General features: G+C 38.9%; 1 long non-coding RNA gene across 1 annotated transcript in view; it reads right to left on the bottom strand.

Moving 5' to 3' along the window:
• Positions 1–1,145: 1,145 nt before the first annotated feature.
• The window catches only part of LOC133252992 (uncharacterized), a 31,085-nt gene continuing 16,941 nt past the window's right edge, over positions 1,146–15,289 (bottom strand). Inside the window, exon 3 of the long non-coding RNA XR_009738142.1 lies at positions 1,146–1,192. This is a non-coding gene — a long non-coding RNA (uncharacterized LOC133252992). The remainder of the gene's footprint in view (positions 1,193–15,289) is intronic.

Here is a 15,289-nt window from a genome sequence, read left to right as displayed (position 1 = left end):
GTGTGTGTGTGTGTGTGTGTATGTTTAGTTAGTCATGTCTGACTCTGCGACTGCATGGACCGTAGTGCACCAGGCTCCTCTCATCATGGAATTCTCCAGGCAAGAACACTGGAATGGGTAGCCATTACGTTCTCCAGGGGATCTTCCCAACCTAGGGATCGAACCTGGGTCTCCTGCACTGCAGGTAGATTGTTTACTGTCTGAGACACCAGGGGAGCCCCAATACATATGTATGTATGTATAATCGATTCACTTTGCTGTACAGCAGAAACTAACATAACATTGTAAATCAACTATACTCCAATAAATTTAAAAAAAAAAAAGTCAAGTCCTTAATGAAGCATCTTTATCAGTAAAAGTACAACTGCAAACAGGTTAACAGTCTGCATAATTCACTGCAAACCCGAAGACAAAAAACACATTCACGTCTGAGAATTTCAGTGTGAATACCCTCATTTGATTTTTACATGAAATCATATAATTACAGGATTCCTACATCTTTGGAAAATATTAGCTCTTCCTAATTGATCTTTTTCTGTTAATGTAGAGATTTTGCACTTTTAAATCTTCCACTTTTGACTGTTACAATCATTTTTAAAGGATTTAAGCCTAAGTTATTAACTCTGGCTTCAGAACATCAGTCTGAAACAAAGGAAGCAGAAATATGCTTTATGTGTAACATATCTCAACTACATAAGAAAAGAAATATTATCAAGTGTAATACCTACCACTGTTACCCAATTTATTTCCTAAACTTTATTGAACCTTGAACTATATAATCACCTAAAAAAAAGCCAGTGTTATATTTCTCTTTGTTATTTTCTTAAATATTATACAGATCATTTATTTCAGATGATCCCTAACATCAAGTTACTTTTCCTTCATACAATGTGTGACTATCATCCAAATGACCTCATTAATCCTATTAAATTAGAGGGCTTCGATTGAGAGGCTTGAATAGGGAATGTTTTGCCCTTTGAAAATACAATGGTTTGTTAACAACAATGGCTAAGTTTCTGAACTGCTAACATGGAATGGTGTGAATATTTCACATATATACAGCTCATTAATGGATTAATGTAATCACCATTTCATATTAAGATAACAAAAGGTTGCCCCAAAAATAAAAGTTTATTTTCATACTTACTATTATCATCCTCAGTCTTTCTTTTTAAAAGCTGCACACACCCTCCTGTAACAATTATTCTTCAGCTATTAGGAAAGTTCCACTTCTCCCTCATAAATGTGAAGAGAAAGCAACCTTATATATTATTTTAACTACAATTTAAACGGTATTTTACAATTTACAAAACACTGCTTATATGAATTTGCCCATTTAAAATAGCAGTTTGTGAAGGCCAAAAAAAGTTAATTTTCAATGGTTCAATCAGATCTCACTGGATCCTTACAACCACCTTGTGAGAAAAACAATATTATTTACCCATTAGGCAATTTAGAAAGGTTAAGAAATTGACACAAAGCTATCCAATAAAGTCCATGCCCAATATTTAGGTCCCAAATCTTCTAAATCTTTTTTTTCCTATTATGATGTGTTGTGATACATAGCTCAGGGCTTTCAAAGTGTCTGTGCAGAATGTTCAGGGTCTAAACAAGTGCGAGAACCACTGAGATTACCTTTAAGTTTTTGAAAAGCAAATTATAAGGACACTAAAAGAGAAGCAGAAGGAATATGTACTCCTGATCAGCTGCAACTATCAACCCCTGCCCCACCCGCTCCTCGCCCACTTTATGGGTGGAATCAATGCATAAAACTACACGGCCTCTCAGGCCATCCACTTTTCTTTTGTGATTCCCTTTTTCAAAAATGAACTTTTTTCTAACTGATGTAATGTGAGGAGCAGTTCTTCATAGAAAAAAAAGTCAGCATCATCAAATTCATCTTTTGAATGATCTTAACTCACACAAGTCCCTGCTCCTATCAACACAGCAATGGTTACTAAGTAGAATCAGCCTCTATAACCTAGAAGGCAGACCTGCCAGCATTTTTAGGCTGCTGCTGCTGCTGCTGCTAAGTCGCGTCAGTCGTGTCTGACTCTGTGCGACCCCGTAGACGACAGCCCACCAGGCTCCTCTGTCCCTGGGATTCTCCAGGCAAGAATACTGGAGTGGGTTGCCATTTCCTTCTCCAGTGCATGAAAGTGAAAAGTGAAAGTGAAGTCACTCAGTCATGTCTGACTCTTAGCGACCCCATGGACTATAGCCTACCAGGCTCCTCCATCCATGGGATTCTCCAGGCAAGAGTACTGGAGTGGGTTGCCATTGCCTTCTCCAATTTTTAGGCTATCTCCCAAGAATTCAGACTCACAGGTAGCAACAAGTACATAAAATCTGAGTGTTCAGGAATTGGAACATAATAGATCTAAAGCAATCTGACATCCTCTTCAAACCTTCTCCAAACTCTCAACCCCTTCTCCATCGAAGTCCCCATAATAGAAATCCAGGGCTGCACAGGAAAAGAAATGGAAGTTCAGATGTATCTTGTCTATTCAAACAAAAGGTATGCTTTCATAACCTGTCACTGTATAAATAACATACTGTCTTCCGCTAAGACGTTCCTGCTTTGAAGAAATTTTGAAAGTGACTTAACCTTTCACATCAGGTTAGCACATCTCGGAAAAGGAATGTGAGAGAATGTTCCTTCAAAGATGGACATATATGTACAATCCCCATGTCATAGGTGAGTTAAGCATGACAGGGAAGAACTGAATTCTCTTTGTAAATTAAACTGGTAAAATATGTTCTATCAGAAGTTGGGGAGGGTGGAATAATACATACATATAGACACATACTCAGGAAACCTCAAACTTTTCAGAGTTGTTAAACTGATAGACTCAAGACAGAGAGAGTGGATAAGTCTGAGCACCATGCATTTTACTTCCAATTTTCATTTTGAAAGACAAGCTCGCCTGACTTTTTTCAGACCTATCTAAATTTCTCTGCTCTCGAAGCTTGTGAATGAGTACCACATGTTTATAGCTGGCTAAAGTGACTGTCTCTGTGGAGGATGTTTTCCTGTTTCTTATTTAAGGCACTAGTAATTAATCTGAACTGTCTTTCAGACATAGAAGAACCAGATTCTAAAATTCTCTCCTTTCCTTCCTGTCCCCTCCCCAGCCTTGCAGGAGAAATGGGGAATACTTTTCCTGTCATCAGAACCTTCATGGAGTTTTGAATTGTCTATTCTGGTGAATCTGTTAAAGCTTCAGGCAGTTTGAGATCTGAAGTATCCGAATGGCAGGAAGTGATTTACTAAGATTCATCCCCAGAGAACAAATATTGGAGCACAATAGTGATTTTGTTAATAATATGAACAGAGATTTTCTACATATAAATCACATCAGCATATGTTTCTAGATTCAATGTCCATAAGGTTCCAATTCAGGCTAGAAAGTAAAAAAAAAAAAAATTACATTCAATAATCTTATATTGTAGATTTGATATGGAATGAGTGAGTTTTATTCAACAAAAGCATTTACCTCTAGGGGAAACATCCAGTACAACAAATTGACTAAACCCAAAATATACTTATGGCAAACTGTTAAAATAATTTCAAAGAAAAACATGAAAAAACAACATAAGAATTCTCCCATAAAACGCAATTCTTAGATTCATGCTAATTTACAATGGGTTTGATATTTAATAGTACATTTCTAGTTAATTGCTTTACCAAAATCTCCCTCGGGCCAAATGTCCAGATTCATTGCTTTTTAGTCAAAGAAGAGAGAAAGAGGGGGGAAAAAGCTTGACATCTAGACTTCTTCAAATTATTTACTAAATAATTTTAAGCAGCTCTGAGTTAAGGATCTGAGTTCATTATTTACTTATTTAGAAACAAGCATCCGAATCCTAGTAGGTGTCAGAGACCAATAAGGCCCTACCTGCCTTTAAGGAATTCACAATCTAGTGGGGGAAAATGGCATATAAACACTCAGAATATAACATGTGAGTGCTATGGGCTACCCAGGTGGCAGAGTGGTAAAGAATCCACCTGCCAATGCAAGAGACTCAAGAGATGTGGGTTCAGTCTCTGGATCAGGAAGATCATCTGGAGTAGGAAATGGCAACCCACTGCAGTATTCTTGCCTGGAAAATTCAATGGACGGGGAGCCTGGCAGGCTACAGTCCATGGGGTTGCCAAGAGTCGGACACAACTGAGCATGCGCGTACACATGCATGTCAGTACTAGCTCCAGAATCAAACACTCCACCGACAACAACTCCATTCAGGACTGTTCTCATCACCTCCAGAATCAAGGTAGTTAATAATAGCTTCCGTTCACAGGAAGCACAGCACTCTACCATAAATGCTTTACAAGCATTATGTTAAACCTAGCCTTGACAATTTAGGTAGGTATTATTTGCTCCTTTTCACAGATAAGAAACGCAGCTTGATCTTGTACTCTATTGGTAGGAATATAAATTGGTGCAGCCTATAGGGAGAACAGTATGGAATTTCTTCAAAAAACTAAAAGAGGACTACTATCTGATCCAGCAATCCCACTTCTGGGTAGATATCCAAAGGAAACGAAATCACTCTCTTGAAGCAATATCTGCACTCCGTGTTCACTGCAGCATAACTTACAATAGGCAAAACATGGAAACAACTCAAGTGTTCACCAACAGATGAAGGGATAAAGTGATGTGTTTATAAATACAATAAAATATTATTCAGTTAGTAAAAAGAAGGAAAGCTTGCCTTTTGTGACAACATGGATGGACCTTGAGGGCAATAGGCTAAGTAGAGTAAGTCTCAGAGAAAGACAAATACTATTTGGTCTCACTCATGTGGAATTTTAAAAAGTGAAACTCACCAGAGCAGAGAGCAGAATGATGGTTGTCAGAGGTTTAGAGGTGGAGCAAAGGGGTGATATTGACAGAAAGTGCAAACTTTCAGTTCTAAGATGAATATGTTTCTGAGATCTAAGATGGAAGTGCTAACTAGCCTCATTGAGATAACCATTTCACAACTGTATACATATATCAAATTACCATGGTGTATGCCTTAAACTTACACTGCTATATGTAAATTATATCTCAATAAAGATGGGTGGAAAAGCTTGCATTCCAATGCCAAGGCAGCCATACATGATGTATAAGTTAATGTGGTAGCAGTGTTCCAATAAAACCTATTGACACTAAGAAAAAGAAACACTGAAGTTCAGAATGTTTAGGTCTTTGATGTTCAATGGGTATAGTTTCAGTTATGCGAGACAAATAAGTTCTAAAGATCTGCTGTTCAACATTGCTCGTATAGATAACTATACTGTATTGTGCATTAAACTTTTAGCATTCTTACAACAATAAAATCCTTTTAAGGAAAAAGGATAATAAGAAATCTGTAGTACCATGGGGGATGGAGGGAAGTGGAAATGAATTCAATATCTCATGTCATGATGACAGTGAACAGAGAAAACAAATAGCAAAGTACAGTGTCAATACACAAAAGTCAGTGTGTTTTCTCTACACTAATAATGAACAATCAGAATTGACATTTTTGACTAACGAATTTTTATTGAAATATATTTGATATACAATATGATGTTGGTTCCAGGTATTTAGAACTGAAAATTTTTTTTTTTAATTTTAATTTTTTTTAATTTTATTTTATTTTAAAACCTTACAATATTGTATTAGTTTTGCCAAATATCGAAATGAATCCACCACAGGTATACCCGCGTTCCCCATCCAGAACCCTCCTCCCTCCTCCCTCCCCTACCTTCCCTCTGGGTCATCCCAGTGCACCAGCCAGCCCCAAGCATCCAGTACCGTGATGAATGGATAAGAAAGCTGTGGTACATATACACAACGGAGTATTACTCAGCCATTAAAAAGAATACATTTGAATCAGTTCTAATGAGATGGATGAAACTGGAACCTATTATACAGAACTGAAATTTTTAACAATTCCATTTACAGTAGCATCAATAAATGAAATACCTAATTATAAATCTAACAAAATATGTACATATGTCCAGAAGACTATGAAACAGTGTGGGAAAAAATCAAATAAAATCTAAGTAAATGGAGAAATACTCTAAAAGGAAAAAAAGAGCATATTTAAATCAGTTGTCTAAAGCCATGTAACTATTAGGCTGGAAAGCCAATACCCAAAACTCCTCTGGCTCAACATTTATTTGTGCTGACTTAACTAAGCTTTGTACTAATGCCTCATTGTAAATAAATCAATGTTCAGTAGTCCTTTGGTTGCAGGACTAAAAACTGCAAAATATTGTTTCAGTAAGGGAACCCCTTACTGAACTCTCAGGATAGTTTGCTTTTGGAAAATTATAACTCTCTCTTCAACCAGAGCATGAATTATAATATATTACATAGTTTTAGGATCTAAGACTCCATTTTAATGTGAGAGATAGAAGTAAAGAACTTCTAAACATCTTAAAAGGGTCTTTTTACCTTGTTTTAGAATAAATATCTTAAGATAACAGTAGATATCCCAAGATACCTGAAATCTTCTGCAGCTATTTGCGCTCATATAAAACTAACCTGCAGAGAACAATCGGGGTTTGCAGCAGAAGTTTAAAAGTAGTTTGGTTAGATGTTTAACTAGTTGAATTCGATGTTCAGTTGGTTAAACTGTTAATTCACAGGTTCTGATGAGGCAAGGCTTTCCTCATCCATCACTCAATTCCATCACTCAATTCCACACTCAACTGAACTTACAGACAGGATGAAGCCCATAGCACCCTTGGTCTCTAGTCGCAGAAAACAAGGAGTCCATCTGAATGGGAGGCTTCCTTTCCCCTGCCCAGGACCCCAGGGAATCCTGGATGGTTCAGAGACCTTCCTGCTTTCAACAGACCTAGACAGCTCTCAGCAAATAGATCTATCTTCTATCTTGAATAATTTCTTAAGGGACATTTACAGATGGGTCATCAATTCTTTTTAAATCCTATAAGATGTATTTAAGTGTACAACGCAGGATACAGTCACCATGTTCTAAGCAATTACACCCAGGAATTTCCTTACCTTGCACTAAAGGGGAAAGCATGCACACTTGCAGCAATTTCACTAAATGTGTACTCCTCAAGCGTGCTTATTTTTAGGACAATATATTCTTTTCCATGTCCTAAATATGGTAAAGTTAAAGCCTACATTGTTTTGGCTATTAAAGATATTAACCAGTTCAGTCGCTCAGTCGTGTCCGACTGTTTGCGACCCCACGAACCGCAGCACACCAGGCCTCCCTGTCCATCACCAACTCCTGCAGTTTATCCACACTCATGTCCACTGAGTCGGTGATGCCATCTAACCATTCCATCCTCTGTCGTCCCCTTCTCCTCCTGCCTTCAATCTTTCCCAACCTCAGGGTCGTTTCAAATGAGTCAGCTCTTCACATCAGGTTGGCCAAAATACTGAAGATACAAATAAGTGAGAGGAAAAGAATTTTGACTGGTTTCATCCCATGATATTCACAAGGGAAATGTTTTCCTCCTATTCAGACAGGAGTATTACTTCAATGTTTCAATTATGAGATTATTATTGTCCAGTACTTTTTTCCTGAGAGGTCTCATAGTCCTTACCTTTTATTCCTCTCCACTAATATTAGAATTATCAGAGGTTTAGTGTTTAATTTGGTAACTGTTTTTGGTTGTGGGGGGTTGGAGGATGTAAGGGTGATTCTAGCACAGAAACTCGTTGGTCCATTGATGGAAACAGGGCTCATAAGAGGAGAATCATTTTGTAGGGAAGATGAGAATCAGACACAGAGAAAGGTCTAGACTGGAACCATATATTTGAGAGTTATTGTACAAAAGATATGCTGAAATGGAAGCTAGAATTTCTACCTCACCACACCCACATATACACAAAACATAGGCCTGACCTTGCCCAGGTAGGTGAGGACAAGACCTCATTCTGATCCGTGTGTTGGACAGGTCTTGCAGAATGCTACAATTCTTAGCTCATCTAATTGCACCTACATGGAATGAAGTCAAGTACGTGCAGTTACGCAAGTTCAATTGTTCTCACCCTAAGACTAAGACATACCCAGGCATAACTGAGAACAGAGGCTATGTGAACCAGGGTCAAAGGAGTCATAGGAGAAATTACCAAGGTTGATGATGCTAGGTCCATTTCACAATAAGGAGCCAGATAAGAGAGGAAGATGATTTCTGAATAAAATATGTGCCTGTTGCACAGATTACCCTTCCAGTCTTAAGGACACATGCCTCATGTCCTAAGTTGAGATAGGTTTATTGAAAGGAAAGAAACAGACACTCCATGGGGCATTGAGAGCACAGAGGAGTCAATGGCTTTCCCAGAACTACCTCTGTGCAGAGGTGAGCACCATGAGCAAGAGCCACTGGCAGCCGTAGCATGAGATTTGCCAAGCACCACCACTGCAGCAGGCATCCCAACTGGCAGTGGTGTCACGACAGGTAAGGATTAACAATGATGCTCCTACCACAGACAGCAGAGCCTTAACACTAGGTATCAGGGTCATCAGAAAAGGTAAAACAAAAAAGTGACAGCCTTTTCCTTCCAGTGTGAACCACACCTGAAAAGGAGGGAAATGGCAGGTGCCATGTAGCATCCAGGAAGCACATGGGTCCATGTGGATTTCTTCCAATACTATCTAAGAAGAATTTGAGAATCTGGAATTTTCAGAGTTTGTAGAGGTAGAGCCTATTTGTGACTTATTTTCATCTTCATATTACCCCTAAGCCAGTGTGACTTTGGAAGGGCAAGTAAAACTGAAAAACAGGGCTACCCAAGTAAAGAAAAAATAAATTTTAAAACTCCCCCCGTTTCCCCATGCATGAAAAAGTATCTATATCCAGCCACCCTCATAATGCAGAAGTTTCTGATTTTTTCTATTAAAAATGACATAACCATTCCCTTTCCACCCCTGGTAATTAAATGCTTACAGCAGTTGTTTGTCTCAAAAGCTCTCTTGTAGTCATATGGGCCCCTTTTGCTTCAAGACAAGAAAGAAGAATCTTGTAGGATCCTGCTTTCTAATACTCATAGTGATCAGAAAAGCACGAGTCCTTAGAGAATTCAAGGTAAACCTGATACACAATAGCAGGCACTGTTCTCACAGCTAATTGGGGGAACCTGGATGGTGCCCAGGTTTGAACCACACAGAAGTAATTATTCCTTTCCCTTCACAGATAACTTTAGAAAAGCACTCGCTTACATTCATGAACTTTTCCCACTACAGCATGAGAAATGCAGGAATGTAGCTCAGCCTGCCTTGCTTAGAGATGTTTCCCAAAATTGAGTGCATTTGTTTAAGCTCGTTTCCAAAAAAAAAATTGAAAGTTTAGCTCAAAATTTTCTTTTGGGGAGTGGAGGGATGGAATTTTATCAGATTGGTGGGAAAGTCATGGTGAGTGTGCCAAAGAATCATATTGCTTTCTTTTTCTTTAACAAAAAAAAATACCAAAAAAAACCCCTCATGCTGATTTTGCAGCGGGAAGCCTGCCCAAATGACAAATTAGGCAAGATGAAATGCAGTGGTTTGGCCTTTCTGGAAATTTAATTCTCAGGTTTCGAAAAATCTGGGGAAAACAAGAAATCTTATTGTTAAAGGACAGTAAATTAGCATACGGCAGCAACCCTAGTAAGAAAAGCTTGCCTGCAAAACAGGAAAAGTATGGAGACATTTTGAAATGCAAAGGCTGCCTATGAAACAGCCATTTAAAATAACTACATGGAGATAATCCAAAACATGGAGAGAAAGAAGCACAGGAGTAAAAGCAAGAATGAGGAAATGATGTCCAAGGAACTGAAAGTCTTATATGGTTTTCAGCCTTTGCTTTCATTTTGCCCAAATGTCAGGAGGACCCAGGTGCCTTAGGCTGAGATTTTAAACAGAGTTTAGATCAGTAAAAACTTAGAGATAAAAAATCTAAACCAAGGGATTCCCTGGTGATCCAATGGTTAGGATTCCGAGCTCTCACTACTGAGGGCCCAGGGTTCAATCCCTTGTCAGGGAACTAAAATCCCAATAAGTTGTGAGGTGCAGGCAAAAAAAAAAAAAAATCCGAATCAGAAAGAATCAGAAAAGAAGAAGAAAGGTCAAGAACTCAAGAGGTGAGAACCAAGTGGCCAAGGCAAGGCCAGAAACACTCAGAGTCATAGGAAAGGGACAGAAGACCACCATGTTCAAGTTCACTTACTAAAAGAGACCAAAGCCAAAGAGGCCAAGGGGTGGCTTTAACACTGGCCTTTTCAGACTTTTCCAAAGAAACCATAGATAGAGGAGAGTAGATTCACATCCCCTAGAGATCCCGAAGCACTTAGCCAGCATTTGTAAACATCATATAGCTTAAAAATTAATGAAAATTTTGCATTGTCCCCATACAGCAACCTTGTTCTTATCAATATAAAGTTAATATAAGGTCAGTTTCTCCCACTGAGCAAAACAGAATGCTCAAGAGGACACACCATATGCAAAAGCACAGGAGAACCCCCACCTTTGTGCTAAATGAATTTTTTAAAGGAGAAGAAATCAGTCCAAGAAAGAAGAAATAAAAGAACAAAAACTATAATTCATGTCCTAACTTAGTAAAGCTATTTTTCATAGATTCTCCATTTTAGTAAAGGACAAAGGCAGACTGGGTACAGAACAGAGTTTGGGTGTTGGTTACCCAGAAAGAACAAAACATTACTGGGGTGTGGGATGGGGGTTAGATAAAGAGTTATTATTTCATGGAAATGGGGATTCAGCTGTATAAAATGAAAAGTTCTGGATGGTGGTGATATTTGCACAACAATAAAATGTATTTAATACAACTGAACTGTATACTTTAAAATGGTTTAAAATGTGATATACACACACATATATAGGAATATTATTCAACCATAACAAAGAAGAAAATCCTGCCATTTATAATAATATGGATGGGTCTTGAGGGAATTATGCTAAGTAAAATGTCAGACATAGAAAGATAAATACTGTATGATCTTGTTAATGTGAAATTAAAAAAAAAAAAAACTGAACTCATAAATACAGAGAAAAGATTGGTGGTTGCAAGGTGGGAGGTGAGCAAAATGCATGAAAGTGATCAAAAGGTACAAACTTCCACATGTACAATGTGGCGACTATAGTTAATAATACTGTATTATATGTTTGAAAGTTACTAAGACAGCAGATCTTAAAAGTTCTCATTATAAGAAAAAAGATTAATTGTGTGAGCTGATGGATATTGACTTACTGTTGTGATCATTTTGCAATATATACAAATATCAAATTATCATGTTGTACACCTGAAACTAATATGAAGTTATGTGTCAATTATATCACAATTAATAAGGTAAATTTTATATTATGTATGCATGCATGCTAAGTTGCTAAGTCATGTCCAATTCTGTGAGACCCTATGGACTATATCCTGCCAGGCTCCTCTGTCCATGGAATTTTCCAGGCAGGAATACTGGAGTGGGTTGCCATGCCCTCCTCCAGGGGATCTTCCTGACCAGGGATTGAACCCATATCTCATGTCTCCCGCATTGGTAGGCAGCTTCTTTACCATTAGTGCCACTTGGGAAGCCCTACATTATGTACCATTGCTGTGTTCAGTCACGAAGTCTTGTCTGACTCTTTGTGACCCCACGGCTGCAATCATGCTAGGCCTCCCTGTCCCTCACTATCTCCTAGAGTTTGCTCAAACTCATGTCCATTGAGTCAGTGATGCTATCTAACCGTCTTATCCTCTGTACCTCTTCTCCTCCCCTCAATCTTTTCCCGCATCAGGGTCTTTTCCAATGAGTTGGTGCACATCAGTAGGAATCAAGTGGTTTGATTGTACGGAGCAAGACACAGTTGAGTGGCACACATGTGTAACTACTCAGAGTCCTATAGCAGTAGGGGGCTAGAGGAGGCCATAGGGACCTGAAATGATGTTCAATCCACAGACGAAATGTAAAAACAGAGGGAGACAGTAATACTCTAAGTAATGATCTAATGCAATATTAAGCAATGCTCCAGTTTTGAAATATCATTAAGTACACTGTTTTACAATTTCTGATCATTTGCTTGCCATCTTTTACCATTGCTGCATACCACCTTTACAGTTAAACACTGGATATTGTCTTTACACTAATGCTTTTGATTTGATTTTTGGCAGGTTATTGAGATATAGTCTACATACAGTAAAATTCACTCTTTTAAGGTGTTGAGTTTGATAAATTTTAATAAACACAGTTGTGTAACCATCACCACAATCAAGATACATATTTCTATCATCCCAGAATTTCCCTTGGGCCTATTTTTATTGTCCATATCCACCTCTTTCCCCAGGTTTTGGCAATCAGAGATCTGATTCCTGTCCCTATAAATCGGCCTCTTCCAGCCTGTTTTTTTCTTTTTAAAGAATCATACAGTATGCTATTTATAATGTGGAATATTACTCCAGCCATGAAAAAATGAAATAATGCCATTTGCAACAATGTATGGACCTAAAGACTTATCACTTTTATGTGGACTCTAAAAAAAATGATACAAATGACCTAATAGGCAAAACAGAAATAGTCTCACAGACATAACAAACTTATGGTTACCAAAGTGGGGGAATACTTCAGGAGTTTAGAATTAATATAAACACATTACTGAATATAAAATAGATAACCAATAAGGACCTACTCTATAACACAGGGAACTATACTTGACACTATGTAATAATCTATAAGGGAAAAGAATCTGAATATCTCTATACAAAACTGAATCACTCTGCTGTACACCTGAAGCTAGCACAACACTGTAAATCAACTATACTTCAATAGTTGCTTAAATAGGACTTCCCTGGTGGTGCCGTGGAGAAGAGTCTGCCTGCCAATGCAGGGACACAGGTTTGTCCCTAGTCTGGGAAGATTCCATATGCCGTGGAACAACTAAGCCTGTGTGCTCTAACTACTGAGCCTACTTGCTGCAATTACTGAAGCCCACGCACCTAGAGCCTGTGCTCCACAACCAAAGAAGCCACCACAGTGAGAAACCGTACACTTCAATGAAGAGTAGCCCCTGCTCATAGCAACTAGAGAAAGCCCGTGCAAAGCAACAAATAGCCAGCACAGGCAAAAATAAATAGATCTATAATTTTTTTAAATATATAGGAATAAATAAACAGGTAAGTCAACATCACCAAATAAATCATGCAGTATGTTATCTTTTTTACTTAAATTTGTTTGATATGTGAATCCTACTATAATACATATCAAGGAACAAACACATTATAAAAATGAAAATATACCACCTATACCATATCTTCCGGAGAAGGCAATGGCACCCAACTCCAGTACTCTTGCCTGGAAAATCCCATGGACGGAGGAGCCTGGTGGGCTGCAGTCCATGGGGTCGCTAAGAGTCAGACAGGACTGAGCAACTTCACTTTCGCTTTTCACTTTCATGCATTGGAGAAGGAAATGGCAACCCACTCCAGTGTTCTTGCATGGAGAATCCCAGGGACAGGGGAGCTTGGTGGGCTGCCGTCTATGGGGTCGCACAGAGTCAGACACGACTGAAGTGACTTAGCAGCAGCAGCAGCAGCAGCAGCATACCATATCTTCTACCATTCTTTGAGAAACATCAAGTGGATTCGACTGGGCTAGGCTGGGAGTCCGTGTAAACTAGGATGAGACCATCAGGTGGATGTGAAAAGCACAGGCAAGCATCAGCTGCTAGAAACAGAGGTGAGATGGAGTCTACCATACAGACAAAGGAGTCTATCATGATCAGGTAGGTGGGCAATGGGAACAGAGGACTCATAAAGAACTGAGCCCTGGAATCCCAGGCAAGTGTTCCTTGATTTAGACCCAGGGTTTATGGGCTATTTACAATCTCTGTGTGGACACTGGCCAGAATAGGGGAATGATCTTACTCAGAACTTCTAGAATACCAGACTGGTGTCCAAGAGAAGGACTCAAACTTGGGGAATAAGTCTGGTTTCCAGTTAGTTCATTCTCTTGTTCAAGAAATATTTATTGAGCACTTACTATGTGCCAGGCACTATTTGTGAGTTTCAGGGATACAACACTGAAGAGAAAAAGCAAGTCTTCAGTGGAGTTTACATTCTAGACTTATAGACAATCAATCCATTAATATATAATATGATTTCAGACAGTGATGGGCTTTCTATGTGGCACTAGTTGTAAAGAACCCACCTGCCAGTGCAGGAGGCATAAGAGACCTGGGTGGCATCCCTGGGTTGGGAAGATCCTCTGGAGGAGGTCATGGCAACCACTCCAGTATTCTTGCCTGGAGAATCCCATGGACAGAGGACCCCGGTAGGCTACAGTCCATAGGGTTGCAAAGAGATGGACACAACTGAAGAACAGCATGCACACATGCACAGACAATCATAAGTCCTAGTTATGATAGGAGCGCTCTTCCTCACTCACAGACAGCTTCTTTCTTGCTGCTTTTCCATTCGGTCTTTGCTCACTACAAGTGCATGAAGTGAGAGAGAGAGGGCAGTCTGTGGTATCTATTTAAAAGAGCACTAATCTCACTGGACCAAGAACCCACCTTCATGATCTCATCTGATCCTAATTACTTCCCAATTAAGGCCCAATTTCTAAATACACACCATATTGGAGATTAGAGCTTCAACATATGAATGTGAGGAAACACAAACATTTGATATTTAACAGGCCATAATTTTTTAAGTGAAAACCAATGTTTTAACCAAGTCTCATTTTAAAGTTGCAACTTTGCAGGTAGCTCAGTGGTAAAGAATCTGTCTGCCAAACAGGAGACACAGGTTCTTTCCCTGGGTCAGGAAGATCTTGTGGAGAAGGGCATGGCAACTGACTCCAGTATTCTTGCCTGGAAAATCCCCTAAACAGAGAAGTCTAGTAAGGTACAGTCCATGGGGTCACAAAGAATCAGACATGACTGGGGGGCCAAGCACACGTTTTATCAGTTAGGTGTTTTGTTTTTTTTTAACCCATCCTCTGAAGAATCACAACAAAGAACCTCTTTTCAGAGTCAGCACAGAAAGTGCTGAGTATCACTTCATCTTTCAGTTAAAAATAGGTCTTTTATTCAATGTAGGAGCAAAGGAGGTCTTATACTACCTCTAAATGTCAGTAAGTACTCATTTAGATCCCACAGCGCATCAGGCACATAGGAGATTACAACTTGGAATTCAAACTAACCTTCTTTACTTTGCTGCCTTTTCATTTTCTTCCCCTCCCATCTCACTCTAGCCCCATAATATTGTTCTACTTATTCTTCACCAATAGGTAAATCACCAGAGATAGAAAACCTAACTGAAAAAGCTACCTAATCAAGAGCTGTGATGAAA

This window comes from Bos javanicus, chromosome 8 (genome assembly GCF_032452875.1).
Source record: "Bos javanicus breed banteng chromosome 8, ARS-OSU_banteng_1.0, whole genome shotgun sequence".
In the NCBI taxonomy this organism is placed as follows: Eukaryota; Metazoa; Chordata; class Mammalia; order Artiodactyla; family Bovidae; genus Bos; species Bos javanicus.
This window is presented reverse-complemented; position numbering and strand designations above follow the sequence as displayed.